Source organism: Arachis hypogaea, chromosome 18, assembly GCF_003086295.3.
Source record: "Arachis hypogaea cultivar Tifrunner chromosome 18, arahy.Tifrunner.gnm2.J5K5, whole genome shotgun sequence".
Taxonomy (NCBI): Eukaryota; Viridiplantae; Streptophyta; class Magnoliopsida; order Fabales; family Fabaceae; genus Arachis; species Arachis hypogaea.
Window position 1 is genome coordinate 43,324,120 of NC_092053.1, and position 20,799 is coordinate 43,344,918.

General features: G+C 40.3%; 1 non-coding gene across 1 annotated transcript; it reads right to left on the reverse strand.

Annotated features, from left to right (window-relative positions):
* Positions 1-13,893: 13,893 nt before the first annotated feature.
* Positions 13,894-14,001, reverse strand: LOC112773498 (small nucleolar RNA R71). The gene has a single exon (XR_003188045.1). It is a non-coding gene; the product is annotated as a small nucleolar RNA R71 (small nucleolar RNA).
* Positions 14,002-20,799: the final 6,798 nt, after the last annotated feature.

A 20,799-nucleotide genomic window follows, 5' to 3' on the forward strand; every position in this document is an offset into this window, starting at 1 on the left:
GACAAGATCGTGCTACTCAGCTATATCACACAAGGTATGAGACCCCAAGATAAGACCACATTGGAAAGTGCCAGCAATGGGTCTATGAAGAAGTACAAGACCACTGATGAAGCTTGGCAATTGATTAGTGATTTAGCTGAATCTACTCGGAACCATAGACAGAAGCAAGGCCGTTCAAAAGCGGTTGCAGAAGTATCTTCTGGCATAGAGACTGCTGCTCTAAATCGAAGCATCTGTGAGATGACCAACCTGCTGAAGCAAATGCAGTTGAGTCAACAAGCTCAGCAAACTCAACCGTAGCAAAACCAACAACTAGTTCCACAAAGAATTTGCGGAATTTGTGCTGATTACAGCCATTACACTGATGAATGCCCGCAGCTCCAACAAGAAGACAACATGGTGGCATCCACTCACAACTTCTATGACCGCCCCAACCAAGGGTACAATCAAAGTGGAAATAATAACCATGGATGGCAGGACAATTCAAACCAGAATTGGAGGGACAACAATAATAGGGGAGGCAGAGATAATCAGGGAAATCAGAGGTGGAATAATAACAACAACAGGCAGCAAAATCAACCGTACCGAGTACCTCACCTGAGGCAAAACCAAGGACCACCGAACAATCAGCGGCAAACCTCTCAATTTACTCATTCTTCTGTATCTTCTAATGAAGATTTATTACAAGCTTTTGAGAAAAGACAACTGGCCATGGAAAATACCATCGTGAACAGTATTAACGCCAGTCTGAATGGTTTCACCTCTACTCTGCAAGCTCTTATGACACAACTTGGTTCAGCACAAAATTCCAGTAACCAACCTTCAAGCACCACTGGAATCCCCTCTCAACCATTACCCAATCCAAAGGGAGGCATTAATGCCATCACCCTGAGGTTCGGAACCACACTGCAGGAGAGGAATCAGGAGGAACCAAGCTCACCAGAATACACCTCAGGTGAAGAGGTGGTAGAAATCGAAGATGTTGAAGAGGAAGAGGACATACAGGACATAGCTGAAGAAGAGATAGCTCAACCACAGGAAGAAGCACAAAAAGACGCAGGCCCCGCAGAAAACACTACTCCCATTCCATTTCCATAACTTGCAAGGAAGCCCAGGAAGCAGCTGGAACCTGATCCTAAAATGGTAGAAATATTCAAAAAGGTTGAGGTAACTGTTCCCCTTTTTGATGTCATTCAGCAGGTACCTAAATATGCAAAGTTTCTAAAAGACTTATGTATCCATAAAGACAAAATAAATGAATTAGAAACTATTCCTTTAGGTAGTTCTATATCTGCTTTAATGGGAGGATTACCTGAAAAATGTAGTGATCCAGGTCCTTGCATAGTTAGTTGTACTATTGGTGGTGTAGTAATTTATGATTGCATGTGTGATTTAGGAGCATGTGTCAGTATAATGCCTTTGTCTATATATGATGTTTTAAGGCTCCCTCCCTTAAAAAGGTCGGCAACTCGTTTTGTGTTAGCAGATAAAAGCATTATTACAGTGGCTGGAGTTGCTGAAGATGTTTTAGTGAACATTAAAGGGCTCACATTCCCTACTGATTTTTACATCTAGGAGATGCCCCATAATGATTCAGATAAGCCATCATCAATCCTACTTGGAAGACCATTCCTGAAGACATCAAAATTCAAATTGGATGCTTTTTCAGGAACATACTCCTTTGAAATAGATGGCCGCATAGTGATCTTCAATCTGAATGGAGTCATTGACAACCCCCCAGAAGATCGTTCTATCTTCCAGTGTGATGTCATAGACGAGAGTGTGGCTGAAGTTCAAAAAGAAGAGTTTGAAGAGAGGCACACTGGACAAGATCCAAGTGTGGGGACCCTCTTAACTGACAATGAGGACACTTCGCCATTTTCGCAAGCCCCATATAATCCAGAGCCTGCCCATGATCAAAAGTTAGAATTGAAACCTCTCCCTCCACATCTCAAATATGCTTATCTTGAGGATGAGCATAAGCTTCCGGTTATTATTGCAAGGGAACTGACTTCTCAACAAGAAGAGCAGTTACTTGATGTACTGAGGAAGCATAAGAAGGCAATTGGGTGGAGTTTGGCAGACATAGTGGGAATCAACCCTCAAGTATGCGAGCACAGAATATTTTTGGAAGATGGAGCAAGACCTGTCCATCAACCACAAAGAAGATTGAATCCCACCATCTTGGAAGTTGTCAAAAAGGAAGTGACCAGACTATTGGAGGCCGGTATCATATATCCCATTTCAGACAGTGAATGGGTAAGCCCAGTACAAGTTGTGCCCAAGAAAACTGGAGTCACTACCGTGAAGAATGAGCATGGAGAGCTCATAGCAACTAAAGTTCAGAATGCTTGGAGAGTCTGTATTGATTACAGGCGTCTCAACCAAGCTACCCGTAAGGATCACTACCCACTTCCATTCATTGATCAAATGCTGGATCGCCTGTCAGGTAAATCACATTATTGCTTTTTAGATGGTTACACAGGTTATTTCCAGATTCATATAGCTCCTGAGGATCAGGAAAAGACTACGTTTACATGTCCTTTTGGGACCTATGCTTATAAGAGAATGCCCTTTGGCTTGTGCAATGCACCAGCTACTTTCCAAATGTGCATGATGAGCCTTTTCTCTGATCTTATTGAGGACTATATGGAAGTTTTTATGGACGATTTTAGCGTTTATGGTGATTCTTTTAACCTTTGCTTAGATGGATTATCTAGAGTATTAGATAGATGTGTTGATACAAACCTTGTATTGAACTTCGAAAAATGCCACTTTATAGTAAAGCAAGGGATTGTATTAGGACATGTGGTATCTAATAATGGCATTTCTGTAGACCCAGCAAAGGTGAATGTTATTTCTAGTTTACCTTACCCCTCTTCTATGAGGGAAGTCCGTTCATTCCTTGGCCATGCAGGTTTCTACAGGAGATTTATTAAAGACTTTAGTAAGGTGGCACTTCCCGTATCCAGATTACTGCAGAAGGACATTGAGTTCGAGTTCAGTGAAGATTGCAAACAAGCATTTGATAAGCTGAAGACCGCTCTAACTCAAGCCCCAATTGTGAGAGGACCCGACTGGAGCCAGCCGTTTGAAATCATGTGCGACGCTTCCAACCATGCGGTAGGAGCAGTGCTGGCTCAGCGTGAAGGTAAGGATCCTTTTGTTATTGCCTATGCGTCTAAGACTTTAGACACTGCCCAGTCCAATTATACTACTACTGAGAAAGAGCTACTTGCTATTGTTTTCGCTCTGGATAAATTCCGAGCTTATTTACTTGGTACTAGAGTAGTAGTGTATTCGGACCATGCAGCTCTAAAGTATTTATTAGCTAAAGAGGAATCCAAACCAAGACTTATACGTTGGATACTGTTGTTACAAGAATTTGATTTAGAAATAAAGGATAGGAGTGGTAATCAAAATTTAGTAGCGGACCACTTGAGTCGCCTTGAACATATTAAGGATGATTCTACTCCTATAGATGATGATTTTCCTTTTGACAACCTGCAAGCAGTATCTGAGGTAGTCCCTTGGTACGCACCTGTTGCTAATTATTTAGTTAGCCGCACATTTCCCCCACATTTCTCTAAACATCAAAGAGACAAGCTGAAAAGCGAGTCTAAATATTATATGTGGGATGACCCATATTTATGGAGATGTGGCGTTGACCAGATAATTAGACGATGTGTACCTCAATCAGAATTCCAGTCCATTTTAGAGGACTGTCACTCATCTGAGAGTGGAGGACACTTTGGCCCTCAAAGAACAGCTAGAAAGATCTTAGACTGCGGATTCTGGTGGCCTACTCTTTTTAGAGATGCCGCTGAGTTTTGTAAATCTTGTCACCCATGCCAGAAATTTGGTAACATATCCAGGAGGGATGAGATGCCTCAACAATATATGCTTTTCTGTGAAATTTTTGATATCTGGGGCATTGACTTCATGGGTCCATTTCCAAATTCTAGTGGATATTTTTATATTTTGTTAGCTGTGGATTATGTTTCCAAATGGGTGGAAGCAATTCCTACCCGCACTGATGATGCTAAAATTGTTGTTTCCTTTGTGAGAAACCATATTATATGCCGCTTTGGATCACCACGAGCGATCGTGAGCGATCAAGGCACCCATTTTTGTAACAGGAGACTAACAGGCTTGATGAAGAAGCATGGGATAATCCATAAAGTTGCAACAGCTTACCATCCCCAAACTAATGGGCAAGCCGAGGTGTCAAACAGAGAAATTAAGCGTATCCTGCAGAAGATAGTAAAGCCTCATAGAAAAGACTGGAGCACCAGACTACAAGATGCACTGTGGGCATATAGAACAGCATACACGACACCCATTAGGATGATTCCCTTTCGCTTAGTTTATGGAAAAGCTTGCCATCTTCCAGTTGAAATCGAACACAGAGCCTTCTGGGCAGTTAAAGAGTGCAACATGGAAATTGAGAAAGCCGGAACTGAAAGAAAGTTGCAAATACAGGAACGGGAGAACCTTCGCCTAGAAGCTTATGAGAACTCCAGAATATACAAGGAAAAGATGAAAGCTGTGCATGATCAAAACATCAAGAAGAGAGAGTTCCAACCTGGAGATTTTGTTCTCCTTTACAAATCTCGACTGAGGCTCATGCCCGGTAAGTTGAGATCAAAATGGGAAGGTCCATACAGAATAGAGAAGGCTGAACCGTACGGAGTCTATCACCTAAGCCATCCTTCAAGTTCCGAACTTATTAAGGTTAATGGACACCGCCTAAAGCTGTACCATGGTGGGAAGGTGCAAAAAAATAAGGAGCTTGAGATCTTCCACTTGGAAGATTCCCACGTAGCAGCAGATTGAGCTAGTAGAACGTCCAACTTATGGACGTAAAAGCAAAGTGCTTGGTGGGAGACAACCCACCGCGGTATGATCGTTCTTTTCTTCACTTTTAGTTTTTCTTCTTTAATAACTCTTCTCTTTATTAGTGCTTCCGTGCTCTTTCAATTACATGTCTTTATATTTCTCTTTAAAAAAAATTTTCGCCGCGCGACGCGATCGCACCAGCGACGCGTCCGCGTGGCAGGAGGAGTAAAGAAAAATAAAAATGAACAGAAAGTTACGCAGGAGGAGTGCTGGAGTCATGCCAATGGCACAAATTACTCCACGCGACCGCGTCGCATGGAAATCATGGCCTCCCACGCGACCGCGTGCCTCACGCGGCCGCGTGCCCTGCATTTTCGACGTAAAAGGGTGCACAATGCTATATTGTGCGAGAGTGGTGCTGGATTGGTGCTGGAAGCACAATCCTTGTCACGCGACCGCGTCGCTGACGCGGCCGCGTCAATTATTTTCTGACGCACACTCACGCGATCGTATGACCCACGCGATCGCGTCACCCAATTTTGGCAATTGAAATGAATCGAACAGAGAGTTGTGCTGGAGCGAGGCTGCACTCGCGCCAGCAGCGCAACATAGGTCACGCGACCGCGGGACCGACGCGATCGCGTCCCCTTCCCTGACGTGCCCCCATGCGAACGCATGCCCCAGGCGGCCACGTCGCAAGCCCCGCACAGCTGAACCTCAATTGCCAAATTATCTTATCTTTCTTTCCTCCAAATCCTAATTTTTCTTTTCCCTCCTTCTTCCTTCTTTCTTCTTTCCCCCTTCTCCTTTCTATCTCACACTCTCTCTCTCTCCTCCATTAACAAGGTTTTACCTTCTTCTTCCTTCTTCTCTTTTCTATCATTCTTATTATATTATGTATATATTATTATTTTCTTTTTCTTTTCTTTTTCTTTTCAAACTTTTATTTTCTTTATTCTTCTTTTCCCTTTTTACATGGTGTTAGAAATTTTTTTTGAGTCATTATCCCTCACTATATGCTTGTGACTTGTTACAATTTATTTGACAATTATTATTATTATTTTTTTTTTTGGGATTGCTTGCATGTTCAATTTCATACTTTTTACATCTTGTTTAACATGCATGCTATGTGTTTGTGAAAAAGCCCATGTGGCATTATGCACTTCTCTATGTTCCTATACTATTCAATGCTTGCTTTTCACAACTTTCCCCTATTATTTTATTAATTGAAAATACAAACGTGATGGTTTGTTACAAAGTAATGCTTGGTCTATGCTACTCATGCCCTTTGCCAGCATGCCAATAAACACCTTGCATTCACTTGTCTTTTTATGCACTAGCTATTTCCCATTGATGGCTTTTCATATGTACTCGAGAGCATGTGTTAATGTCATCTACATTTTACTGTGCATCATTCACCCTCTTTTCTGTTTCCTTCCTTGCTGTATCTCTCTTTGCATTTAATTTTCTTTCTCTTCCCTTCTTTCAGGATGGCCACCATGAAAGGAAAGGAGAAAGCAACTTCCAGACCACCAGCAAGAAGAGGAACTAAAAGAGCATTAGTGGCAGAACCTTCTTCAACCGCAGTCAAGCCCTCAACAAAACAAGTCAAGAGGATAATAAAGGATGACAAAAAGGAGAAAGCCTTTCCAGCAAAGGACGCTGCGCGATTTTCCAATCGCTACTGTGAGCAGATGTTCCCCATCCTGGCAGAAAGGAACTATAACAATGAATACCTTCTTATCCTCCCGTCCAATATTGCCACCTTTGTTGAGCCGCAAATTGAGCGAAGACAATGGGGTTTCCTACGGAAACAGCCAAGGCAGGTCAATCTTTCTTGGGTAGTTGAGTTCTACTCCAACTTCTACATGCCGACCCTGCAGTCTGTTTATGTCCGGCAGAAGCAAGTCCCCATCACAGAAGAAGCCATTCAGCAAGTTCTGAGTCTTCCCCCTATTCCTGCAGGAATGGACATTTTTCAAGAAGCCACCCTTCAGCACCAGAGATACCAATTTGACTGGGACTCCGTTCTCGGAGTCATCGCTTTACCTGGCAGCCGTTGGATCTACGGATACCACCATTCCCGCCCTAAGGGAATCTTGGCTTCCGCACTTACCTTGGAGGCTCGCGTATGGGCACAGATCATGTCCCATTACGTCTTTCCGAGCACTCATGAGTCCTCCTTCACTGCAGACATGGCTGTTCTACTATGGTGCATCCTTACAGACCAACTTCTGAATCTTTCAAGACACATCCGGAATGCTATGGAGCATGTACAAATCACGGGCAACCTACCTTTTCCCGCCCTGCTCTCAGCAGCCAGAGTCTCCTACAGAGCTGGGGACACCAAAGCCATGCTTCCACGGGATGATCAATATGTCCCTCACGGGAAATACCTCAGACTTTCAGCAGCCACTACAAGCCAGCCTACTGAGCCAGTTGAAGATATTCATTCTTCAACAAACAACCGAGAAATTGCTCCAACAGTTACTTGAAAAGTTGGATCGGCATGAACAGAAAGCTAAGATGAGAGAGCGCCGTAACAAGCGCCGATTCACATACCTCAAGGAGCTGATCATGGGCAAATTCATGGACTCAGACACTCCGGACTCTACTTCTTTTACCAGCACCGGGAGCCATGATGGTCCCGACTGTGGAGATACTGCCACCAGCCCACCCCTGTTTCTGACAGATGGCACCGAGGACGGTGCAAAGCCTTAAGTGTGGGGAGGTCGGTCAGTACCTGACTTCCGGAGGTAAATTCTCTTCTCTGGCACCAATAATTAGGATATTTTAGTTAGATTTTTCTTTCTTTTATAGAATAGAATAAATTTCATAGGTTAGAATAGTTGCATGCATGTTCTACTTGATTGAAAAGACAATAAGTTTCTTTTAAAAATCTATCTTTGGAACAAAATTTCACTAATTTTTCAAAATTTTTATGATAAATTTGCTTGAATTGTATTTGGAACATGATGTTTGAGCTAAAGAACACACAACCTGTGAAAGATTTGAGCCTTTATGTATGGTTACACTATTTAACCATAATCATTTTATTCTTGTGTGTTTACTTCTCTATGATTGTAATCTATATCTTGTTTTATCTTATATGTCCAGTATTTATTATATTTACATGCTTGCACATGATTGAGGCCATCATTTGTTTAAACTCACTTATCCAAATCAAGCCTACCCTTCTCAATTACCTTTGTTAACCACTTTGAGCCTTTAATTCCCATTTGTTCGATATTTTACCACATTACTAACCTTAAGCCGAAAAAACAATTATATATCCCAAATTGAATCTTTGGTTAGCTTAAGAAAGAATTGTGTGTGTTAGTTAAGTATGGGAAATTACGGGAACAAAAGTTGTTGAGGGAATATGTCATGAAAATTTAAAGGGAATTTGGACACCTACTCATGTGAAAATATAAGAATGAAAAATCTATGTGCATTGATAAGCTTTATTTATTCAAAAAAAAATAAATAAATAAATAAATAAATAAATAACAATAAATAAGGGGACAAAATTACCCCAATGTTAAATTCAGAATTCAAAGATCAATGCACATATGATAGAATTAAAATACAAAGTTGAAACATGAGTATGGGTTAAAAAAGGGAATTATGGGTAGCTAAGCATGAATTTAAAAGTATATAGAATATATGTATATTAGGTGAGAGCTTAGGTTAATTAAAGATTCAATTTATAAAGCTCACTTAGCCATATGTATATCCTTACCTGCACCTTGGCCCCATTACAACCCTGAAAAGACCTCATGATGTTTGCATTGGTATATTAACTGTTGTTGATTGGTTAAGAGAAAAACAAAAGTTAGAAAACATGACTAGAAAAGAATTGAGCGATTACCCTATACACTAGAGATTAGAGCGTACATACATTATCAGTGAGGGTTCAATGCTTGAATTTTCATGTTTCCTGCTTTCATAAGCTATCTTCTTGCACTTTTATCGGTTTTATTGTATAATGATAGAATTAGTGGAATTTGATTTGTAACTGTTTTGAAGGGCTTATTTACTTTTGATCAAGTGGACAATAATCATATAGTTGCATTTATTTATATACGTAGGATTGTATTGTATTTCATGAGTTTCTGCATGTTCATACTTATTTCCTTGTCTCCTTCAATTTAGCATGAGGACATGCTAATGTTTAAGTGTGGGGAGGTTGATAAACCACTATTTTATGGTTTATATTGTGTTTAATTGTGTGGTTTTGTCATGATCCTTGCCCACTTATTCATCAATTTAGCATGCATTTAGATTTTCTTCCTAAATTCAGTACATGTTTGAAAATTGCTTCCTAGAGACTTTAATTATTTACTTTTAATTCTCCTTTATTCCATTCGATGCCGTGATCTGTGTGTCAAGTGTTTCAAGCCTTATAGGGCATGAATGAGATGGAGATTGGAAAGGAAGCTAGCAAAAATAGAAGGAACACAAGAATTTGAGGAGATAACCAGCGAGAAGTGACGCGGTCGCATGGCTCACGCGACCGCGCGAAGGAGCACAAATCGCAATGACGCGGCCGCATGGCTTGCGCGGATTGGAAAGCGCAAGCGACGCGGTAGCGTGGACGACGCGAACGCGTGGAGAGGAAAAAGCGCAAGCGACGCGTCCGCATGGACGACGCGATCACGTGACATGTGCGATCTGCATAATCTGCAGAATTCAATGGGTGCGATTTTGAACCTTATTTCGGCCCAGTTTTCGGCTCGGAACAGCAGACTAGAGTTAGAGAATATGCAGAAACAACACAGATATTCATTCAGTAGTTTTTAGATCTATTTTTTCTCACTCTTAGGTTTTTCTCTCTAGTTTTGAGGACTTTAATTTTCAATTGGTCTTTGATGAGCGGATAATTTATACGCTTTTTGACATTGTTTTTAGTATGTTTTTAGTAGGATCTAGTTACTTTTAGGGATGTTTTCATTAGTTTTTATGTTAAATTCACATTTCTGGACTTTACTATGAGTTTGTGTGTTTTTCTATGATTTCAGGTATTTTCTGGCTGAAATTGAGGGACTTGAGCAAAAATCAGATTCAGAGGTTGAAGAAGGACTGCTGATGCTGTTGGATTCTGACCTCCCTGCACTCAAAGTGGATTTTCTGGAGCTACAGAACTTGAAATGGCACGCTTCCAATTGCGTTGAAAAGTAGACATCCAGGGCTTTCCAGCAATATATAATAGTCCATACTTTGGCCAAGAATAGACGACGTAAACTGGCGTTCAACGCCAGCTTTCTGCCCAAATCTGGCGTCCAGCGCCAGAAAAGGAGCCAAAACCAGAGTTGAACGCCCAAACTGGCACAAAAGCTGTCGTTCAACTCCAAGAAGGACCTCTACACGTGCAACACTCAAGCTCAGCCCAAACACACACCAAGTGGGCCCAGGAAGTGGATTTATGCATCAATTACTTACTCATGTAAACCCTAGTAGCTAGTTTATTATAAATAGGACCTTTTACTATTGTATTAGGCATCTTTGATCAGTTGTATGCTATCTTAGATCACGTTTGAGGGCTGGCCATCTCGGCCATGCCTGGACTATCACTTATGTATTTTCAACGGTAGAGTTTCTACACTCCATAGATTAAGGTGTGGAGCTCTGCTGTTCCTCAAGGATTAATGCAAAGTACTACTGTTTTCTATTCAATTCATCTTGTTTCGCTTCTAAGATATCCATTCGCACTCAAGAACGTGATGAAGGTGATGATTATGTGTGACGCTCATCACCATTCTCCCCTATGAACACGTGCCTGACAAACACTTCCGTTCTACATGAAATAAGCTAGAATGAATATCTCTTAGATCTCTTAATCGGAATCTTCGTGGCGTAAGCTAGAATGATGGCGGCATTCAAGAGAATCCGGAAGGTCTAAACCTTGTCTGTGGTATTCCGAGTAGGATTCAATGAATGAATGACTGTGACGAGCTCCAAACTCGCGATTGCAGGGCGTTAGTGACAGACGCAAAAGGATAGTAAATCCTATTCCAGCATGATCGAGAACCGACAGATGAATAGCCGTGCCGTGACAGGGTGCGTGAGCATATTATTCACAGAGAGGATAAGATGAAGCCATTGACAAGGGTGATGCCTCCAGACGATTAGCCGTGCCGTGACAGGGCATTGGATCATTTTCCCGAGAGATGACCGAAAGTAGCCGTTGACAGTGGTGATGTATCACATAAAGCCAGCCATGGAAAGGAGTAAGACTGATTGGATGAAGATAGCAGGAAAGCAGAGGTTCAGAGGAACGAAAAGCATCTCCATTCGCTTATCTGAAATTCCTACCAATGATTTACATAAGTACCTCTATCCCTATTCTATTAATTAATATTCGAAAACATCATTATCAAATTATATCTGCCTAACTGACATTTGCAAGGTGACCATAGCTTGCTTCATACCAACAATCTCCATGGGATTCGACCCTTACTCACGTAAGGTATTACTTGGACGACCCAGTGCACTTGCTGGTTAGTTACACGGAGTTGTGAACCGTGGTCTTGGCATCATGTTTTTGGCGCCATTACCAGGGAAAGAAAGAGCGATGAATTTTACATAATTAAAGTGTAATCACGATTCCGCGTACCAAGTTTTTGGCGCCGTTGCCGGGGATTGTTTGAGTATGGACAACTGACGGTTCATCCTGTTGCTCAGATTAGGTAATTTTCTTTTTGTTTTGTTTTCAAAAATTTTTCAAAAATCTTTCAAAAATTTTTCTTTTGTTTTCGAAAAAATTTTAGATTCAAAATTTTTAAGAATGAATTCTAGTGTTTCATGAAGCATGTAAAGCCTGGCTGGCTGTAAAGCCATGTCTAAATTTATTTGGACTGAGGCTTGCAATTTGTTATCAAGAGCAATATACTCTGGTGTTAAATGCTGAAGCTTGGCTGGCCATTGGCCATGTCTAGTGTTTTGGACTGGAGCTTTCTTTGAAAGCTTGGCTAGCTAGTGAGCCATGTCTAATTCCTGGACTGAAGCTTTAGACTAAGAATGCAAGATTCCTGGAATTCATATTAAAAATTTTGGAATCCTTATTTTTATTTTTCACAAAAAATTTTCGAAAAAAAAAATCCAAAATACAAAAAATTTAGAAAATCATAAAAATCAAAAATATTTTTTGTGTTTCTTGTTTGAGTCTTGAGTCATGTTATAAGTTTGGTGTCAATTGCATGTGCATCTTGCATTTTTCGAAAATCCTCATACATTCATAGTGTTCTTCATGATCTTCAAGTTGTTCTTGGTGAGTCTTCTTGTTTGATCTTGATGATTTTTTTTGTTTTGTGTTGTATGTTGTTTTTCATATGCATTCTTGAATTCTTAGTGTCTAAGCATTAAAGAATTCTAAGTTTGGTGTCTTGCATGTTTTCTTTGCATTAAAAATTTTTCAAAAATGTGTTCTTGATGTTCATCATGATCTTCATAGTGTTCGTGGTGTTCATCTTGACATTCATAGCATTCTTGCATGCATCACATGTTTTGATCTAAAAATTTCATGCATTGTATCTTTTTAGTATTTTTCTCTCTCATCATAAAAATTCAAAAAAATCAAAAAAAAAGATCTTTCCCTTTTTCTCTCATCAAATTCGAAAATTTGAGTTGACTTTTTCAAAAATTTTTAAAATCAAGTTGTTTCTTATGAGTCAAATCAAATTTTCAATTTGAAAATCTTATCTTTTTCAAAATCTTTTTCAAAAATCAAATCTTTTTCATTCTTCTTAGTTATTTTCGAAAATTTCAAAAATATTTTTCAAAAATCTTTTTCTTAATTTTACATCATATTTTCGAAAATAACATCATCAATTAATGTTTTGATTCAAAAATTTCAAGTTTGTTACTTACTTGTTAAGAAAGATTCAAACTTTAAGTTCTAGAATCATATCTTGTGATTTCTTATGAATCAAGTCATTAATTGTGATTTTAAAAATCAAATCTTTTTTCAAAAACTAATTTCTATCATATCTTTTCAAAAATATCTTCTCATCTTATCTTTTTCAAAATATCTTTTCTAACTTCCTAACTTCTTATCTTATCAAAATTGATTTTCAAAATTTGTTTCAACTAACTAACTAACTTTTTGTTTGTTTCTTAACTTTTTCAAAACTACCTAACTAACTCTCTCTCTCTAATTTTCGAAAATATCTTCCCTCTTTTTCAAAAATTTCTTTTTAATTAACTAATTATTTTTATTTTTATTTTTTATTTTGAAAATTTTCGAAAAATACTAACATTTTTCAAAAACCATTTTCGAAAATCACTGACTCTTTTTCAAAAATATTTTTCAAAAATTCTCCTTCTCTCTCATCTTATTCTATTTATTTGTTCATCTACTAACATCTCATCTCACATCTCTGCCATCCTCACAGTTGTGTTTCTTCCATTACATTACATTCTTTGTCTCCCTCTTTGTCCACTCACAAAGGGATCCCTATACTGTGGTATAAAGGATCCATATTATTATTATTATTTTTTCTGTGCCCTCTTCTTTGTCATATGAGCAGGAGCAAGGACAAGAATACTCTTGTTGAAGCAGATCCGGAACCTGAAAGGACTCTGAAGAGAAAATTAAGAGAAGCTAAATTACAACAATCCAGAAATAACCTTTCAGAAATTTTCGAACAGGAAGAGGAGATGGCAGCCGAAAATAATAATAATGTAAGGAAGATGATTGGTGACTTTACTGCACCTAATTCCAATTCACATGGAAGAAGCATCTCCATTTCTGCCATTGGAGCAAACAACTTTGAGCTGAAACCTCAATTAGTTTCTCTGATGCAGCAGAACTGCAAGTTTCATGGACTTCCATCTGAAGATCCTTTTCAGTTCTTAACTGAATTCTTGCAGATATGTGATACTGTTAAGACTAATGGAGTAGATCCTGAAGTCTACAGGCTCATGCTTTTCCCTTTTGCTGTAAGAGACAGAGCTAGATTATGGTTGGATTCTCAACCCAAAGATAGCCTGAACTCTTGGGATAAGCTGGTCATGGCTTTCTTAGCCAAGTACTTTCCTTCTCAAAAGCTGAGCAAGCTTAGAGCTGATGTTCAATCCTTCAGACAGAAAGAAGGTGAATCCCTCTATGAAGCTTGGGAAAGATACAAATAGTTGACCAAAAAGTGTCCTTCTGACATGCTTTCAGAATGGACCATCCTGGATATATTCTATGATGGTTTATCTGAGCTATCAAAGATGTCACTGGACACTTCTGCAGGTGGATCCATTCACCTAAAGAAAACGCCTGCAGAAGCTCAAGAACTCATTGACATGGTTGCTAATAACCAGTTCATGTACACTTCTGAAAGGAATCCTGTGAGTAATGGGACGCCTATGAAGAAGGGAGTTCTTGAAGTTGATACTCTGAATGCCATATTGGCTCAGAATAAAATATTGACTCAGCAAGTCAATATGATCTCTCAGAGTCTGCATGGAATGCAAGCTGCATCCAACAGTACTCAAGAGGCTTCTTATGAAGAAGAAGCTTATGATCCTGAGAACCCTGCAATAGCAGAGGTGAATTACTTAGGTGAACCTTATGGAAACACCTATAACTCATCATGGAGAAATCATCCACATTTCTCATGGAAGGATCAAAAGCCTCAACAAGGCTTTAATAATGGTGGAAGAAACAGGTTTAACAATAATAAACCTTTTCCATCATCTAGTCAGCAACAGACAGAGAACTCTGAACAAAATACTTCTAATTTAGCAAACTTAGTCTCTGATCTGTCCAAGGCCACTGTAAGTTTCATGAATGAAACAAGGTCTTCCATTAGAAATTTGGAAGCACAAGTGGGCCAGCTGAGTAAAAGGATCACTGAAATCCCTCCTAGTACTCTCCCAAGCAATACAGAAGAGAATCCAAAAGGAGAGTACAAGGCCATTGACATAAGCACCATGGTCGAACCCAATGAGGGAGTGGAGGACGTGAATCCCAAGGAGGAAGACCTCCTGGGACGTCCAGTGATCAATAAGGAGCTTCCCTCTGAGGAACCAAAGGACTCTGAGGCTCATCTAGAGACCATAGAGATTCCATTGAACCTCCTTATGCCCTTCATGAGCTCTGATGAGTACTCCTCTTCTGAAGAGAATGAGAATGTTACTAAAGAGCAAACTGCCAAGTTTCTTGGTGCAATCATGAAGCTGAATGCCAAATTATTTGGCATTGATACTTGGGAAGTTGAACCTCCCTTGTTCATCAATGAACTAAGTGATCTGGATCAACAGACATTGCCTCAGAAGAGACAGGATCCTGGAAAGTTCATAATACCTTGTACCATAGGCACCATGATCTTTAAGGCTCTGTGTGACCTTGGTTCAGGAATAAACCTCATGCCCCTCTCTGTAATAGAGAAACTGGGAATCTATGGGGTGCATGCTGCTAGAATCTCATTAGAGATGGCAGATAATTCAAGAAAACAGGCGTATGGACAAGTAGAGGACGTATTAGTAAAGGTTGAAGGCCTTTACATCCCTGCTGATTTCATAGTCCTGGATACTGGAAAGGAAGAGGATGAATCCATCATCCTAGGAAGACCTTTCCTGGCCACAGCAAGAGCTGTGATTGATGTTGACAGAGGTGAACTAGTCTTTCAATGGAATGAGGACTCCCTTGTGTTTAAAACTCAAGGATCTCCCTCTGCAACCATGGAGAGGAAGCATGAAAAGCTTCTCTCAAAGCAGAGTCAACCCAAGCCCCCACAGTCAAACTCTAAGTTTGGTGTTGGGAGGCCACAACCAAACTCTAAGTTTGGTGTTGAACTCCCATATCAAAACTCTAAGTTTGGTGTTGGAGAGTCTCAACAAAGCTCTGCACATCTGTGAGGCTCCATGAGAGCCGACTATCAAGCTATTGACATTAAAGAAGCGCTTGTTGGGAGGCAACCCAATGTTTATCTAATTTTTATTTTCATGTTTTCTTAGGTTCATGATCATATGGAGTCACAAAATAAATAGAAAAATTGAAAACGGAATCAAAAACAGCAGAAGAAAAATGACACCCTGGAGGAGCTTCTGTCTGGCGTTCAGTGCCAAAACAGAGCATGGTTCTGGCGCTGAACGCCCAAAATGGGCAGCTTCTGGGCGCTGAACGCCAGAACAGGCATGGTTCTGGCGTTCAACGCCAGAAATGGCACACAAATGGGCGTTGAACGCCCAAAATGGCCACCAACCTGGCGCTGAACGCCCAGAGTTGTGTGCAAAGGCATTTTTACATGCCTAATGGGTGCAGGGATGTAAATCCTTGAACACCTTAGGATCTGTGGACCCCACAGGATCCGCTCAGGATCTGTGGACCCCACAGGATCCACTCAGGATCTGTGGACTCCACAGGATCCCCACCTACCTCCACTCACTTCTTCTCACCACTCTCTTTCACACAACCCCATAAACACTCTTCCCCAAAAACCCTTCACCAATCACCTCAATCTCTCTTCCACATCACCTCTTCACCACTCACATCCATCCACTCTTCCCCATAAACCTACCTCATAAACTCCACCTACCTTCAAAATTTAAAACCAATTTCCCACCCAAACCCACCCATATGGCCGAAACCTTTCCCCCCTCCATTCCCTGTATAAAGACCTCCATTCTTCATCAAATTCACACAACACATCCCTCTACACTCCTCTTGGCCGAAACCACATCTCCATCTCCCTCTCCATATTTCTTCTTCTTCTTCTCCTATTCTTTTGTTTATTGCTCGAGGGCGAGCAATATTCTAAGTTTGGTGTGGTAAAAGCATAAGCTTTTTGTTTTTCCATTACCATTGATGGCACCTAAGACCGGAGAATCCTTTAGAAAGGGGAAAGGGAAGACGAAAGCTTCCACATCTGAGTCATGGGAGATGGAAAGGTTCATCTCCAAAGCCCATCAAGACCACTTCTATGATGTTGTGGCCAAGAAGAAGGTAATCCCTGAGGTCCCTTTCAAACTCAAAAGAAATGAGTATCCGGAGATCCGACATGAAATTCAAAGAAGAGGTTGGGAAGTTCTAACAAATCCCATCCAACAAGTCGGCATCCTAATGGTTCAAGAGTTCTATGCTAATGCATGGATCACCAAGAACCATGATCAAAGTAAGAACCCGGATCCAAAGAACTATGTTACAATGGTTCGGGGGAAATACTTAGATTTTAGTCCGGAAAATGTGAGGTTGGCGTTCAACTTGCCAAACATGGAAGAGAACGCACGCCCCTACACAAGGAGAGTCAACTTTGATCAAAGGTTGGACCAAGTCCTTATGGACATATGTGTAGAAGGAGCTCAATGGAAGATTGACTCCAAAGGCAAGCCGGTTCAACTAAGAAGATTGGACCTCAAGCCTGTAGCTAGAGGATGGTTGGAGTTCATTCAATGCTCAATCATTCCCACTAGCAACCGGTCTGAAGTTACTATAGACCGGGCCATCATGATCCATAGCATCATGATTGGAGAAGAGGTGGAAGTTCATGAGATTATACCTCAAGAACTCTACAAGGTGGCTGACAAGTCCTCCACTATGGCAAGGTTAGCCTTCCCTCACCTCATTTGTCATCTATGTTACTCAGCTGGAGCTTTCATAGAAGGAGACATTCCTATTAAGGAAGAGAAGCCCATCACTAAGAAAAAGATGGAGCAAGCAAGAGAGCTCATTCATGGAGCTCAAGAGGTGTATGAAGCTCATCACCATGAGATCCCAAAGATGCCTCAAATGCACTTTTCTCCACAAAACTATTGGGAGCAAATCAACACCTCCCTAGGAGAATTGAGTTCCAATATGGGACAACTAAGGGTGGAACATCAAGAGCACTCCATCATGCTTCATGAAATAAGAGAAGATCAAAAAGCAATGAGGGAGGAGCAACAAAGACAAGGAAGAGACATAGAAGAGCTCAAAGACATCATTGGTTCCTCAAGAAGGAAACGCCACCATCACTAAGGTGGATTCATTCCTTGTTCTTGCTTTCTCTGTTTTTCGTTTTCTATGTTGTGTGCTTATCTATGTTTGTGTCTTCATTACATGATCATTAGTAGTAGTAACTATGTCTTAAAGTTATGAATGTCCTATGAATCCATCACCTCTCTTAAATGAAAAATGTTTTAATTCAAAAGAACAAGAAGTACATGAGTTTCGAATTTATCCTTGAACTTAGCTTAATTATATTGATGTGGCGACAATGCTTCTTGTTTTCTGAATGTATGCTTGAACAGTGCATATATCTTTTGAAGTTGTTGTTTAAGAATGTTAAATATGTTGGCTCTTGAAAGAATGATGACTAGGAGACATGTTATTTGATAATCTGAAAAATCATAAAAATGATTCTTGAAGCAAGAAAAAAGCAGCAAAGAACAAAGCTTGCAGAAAAAAAAAGAAGAAAAGAAAAAATAGGCGAAAAAAATAGAAAGAAAAAGAAAAAGCAAGCAGAAAAAGCCAATAACCCTTAAAACCAAAAGGCAAGGGCAAATAAAAAGGATCCCAAGGCTTTGAGCATCAGTGGATAGGAGGGCCTAAAGGAATAAAATCCTGGTCTAAGCGGCTAAACCAAGCTGTCCCTAACCATGTGCTTGTGGCGTGTAGGTGTCAACTGAAAACTTGAGACTGAGCGGTTAAAGTCAAGGTCCAAAGCAAAAAAAAAAAACAAAAAGAGTGTGCTTAAGAACCCTGGACACCTCTAATTGGGGACTTTAGCAAAGCTGAGTCACAATCTGAAAAGGTTCACCCAATTATGTGTCTGTGGCATTTATGTATCCGGTGGTAATACTGGAAAACAAAGTGCTTAGGGCCACGGCCAAGACTCATAAAAAAGCTGTGTTCAAGAATCATCATACTGAACTAGGAGAGTCAATAACACTATTCGAAATCTGAAGTTCCTATAGATGCCAATCATTCTGAACCTCAATGGATAAAGTGAGATGCCAAAACTATTCAAGAGGCAAAAAGCTATAAGTCCCGCTCATATGATTGAAGCTCTGTTTCATTGATATTTTGGAATTTATAGTATATTCTCTTCTTTTTATCCTATTTGATTTTCAGTTGCTTGGGGACAAGCAACAATTTAAGTTTGGTGTTGTGATGAGCGGATAATTTATACGCTTTTTGACATTGTTTTTAGTATGTTTTTAGTAGGATCTAGTTACTTTTAGGGATGTTTTCATTAGTTTTTATGTTAAATTCACATTTCTGGACTTTACTATGAGTTTGTGTGTTTTTCTGTGATTTCAGGTATTTTCTGGCTGAAATTGAGGGACTTGAGCAAAAAATCAGATTCAGAGGTTGAAGAAGGACTGCTGATGCTGTTGGATTCTGACCTCCCTGCACTCAAAGTGGATTTTCTGGAGCTACAAAACTTGAAATGGCACGCTTCCAATTGCGTTGGAAAGTAGACATCCAGGGCTTTCCAGAAATATATAATAGTCCATACTTTGGTCAAGAATAGACGATGTAAACTGGCGTTCAACGCCAGCTTTCTGCCCAAATCTGGCGTCCAGCGCCAGAAAAGGAGCCAAAACCAGAGTTGAACGCCCAAACTGGCACAAAAGCTGGCGTTCAACTCCAAGAAGGACCTCTACACGTGCAACACTCAAGCTCAGCCCAAACACACACCAAGTGGGCCCAGGAAGTGGATTTATGCATCAATTACTTACTCATGTAAACCCTAGTAGCTAGTTTATTATAAATAGGACCTTTTACTATTGTATTAGGCATCTTTGATCAGTTGTATGCTATCTTAGATCACGTTTGAGGGCTGGCCATCTCGGCCATGCCTGGACTATCACTTATGTATTTTCAACGGTAGAGTTTCTACACTCCATAGATTAAGGTGTGGAGCTCTGCTGTTCCTCAAGGATTAATGCAAAGTACTACTGTTTTCTATTCAATTCATCTTGTTTCGCTTCTAAGATATCCATTCGCACTCAAGAACGTGATGAAGGTGATGATTATGTGTGACGCTCATCACCATTCTCCCCTATGAACACGTGCCTGACAAACACTTCCGTTCTACATGAAATAAGCTAGAATGAATATCTCTTAGATCTCTTAATCGGAATCTTCGTGGCGTAAGCTAGAATGATGGCGGCATTCAAGAGAATCCGGAAGGTCTAAATCTTGTCTGTGGTATTCCGAGTAGGATTCAATGAATGAATGACTGTGACGAGCTCCAAACTCGCGATTGCAGGGCGTTAGTGACAGACGCAAAAGGATAGTAAATCCTATTCCAGCATGATCGAGAACCGACAGATGAATAGCCGTGCCGTGACAGGGTGCGTGAGCATATTATTCACTGAGAGGATAAGATGAAGCCATTGACAAGGGTGATGCCTCCAGACGATTAGCCGTGTCGTGACAGGGCATTGGATCATTTTCCCGAGAGATGACCGAAAGTAGCCGTTGACAGTGGTGATATATCACATAAAGCCAGCCATGGAAAGGAGTAAGACTGATTGGATGAAGATAGCAGGAAAGCAGAGGTTCAGAGGAACGAAAAGCATCTCCATTCGCTTATCTGAAATTCCTACCAATGATTTACATAAGTACCTCTATCCCTATTCTATTAATTAATATTCGAAAACATCATTATCAAATTATATATGCCTAACTGAGATTTGCAAGGTGACCATAGCTTGCTTCATACCAACAATCTCCGTGGGATTCGACCCTTACTCACGTAAGGTATTACTTGGACGACCCAATGCACTTGCTGGTTAGTTACACAGAGTTGTGAACCGTGGTCTTGGCATCATATTTTTGGTGCCATTACCAGGGAAAGAAAGAGCGATGAATTTTACATAATTAAAGTGTAATCACGATTCCGCGTACCAGTCTTAGCATTGGAACAGTGAGAAGAGTTATTTTCTCATCAAGACTTCATCATTCTAGTTTGTTCTCTTAACTTGGTTTTATTCTTCCATGTTCTTTGTTATGTTCAATTTTGTCATTCAGATACTTTTATG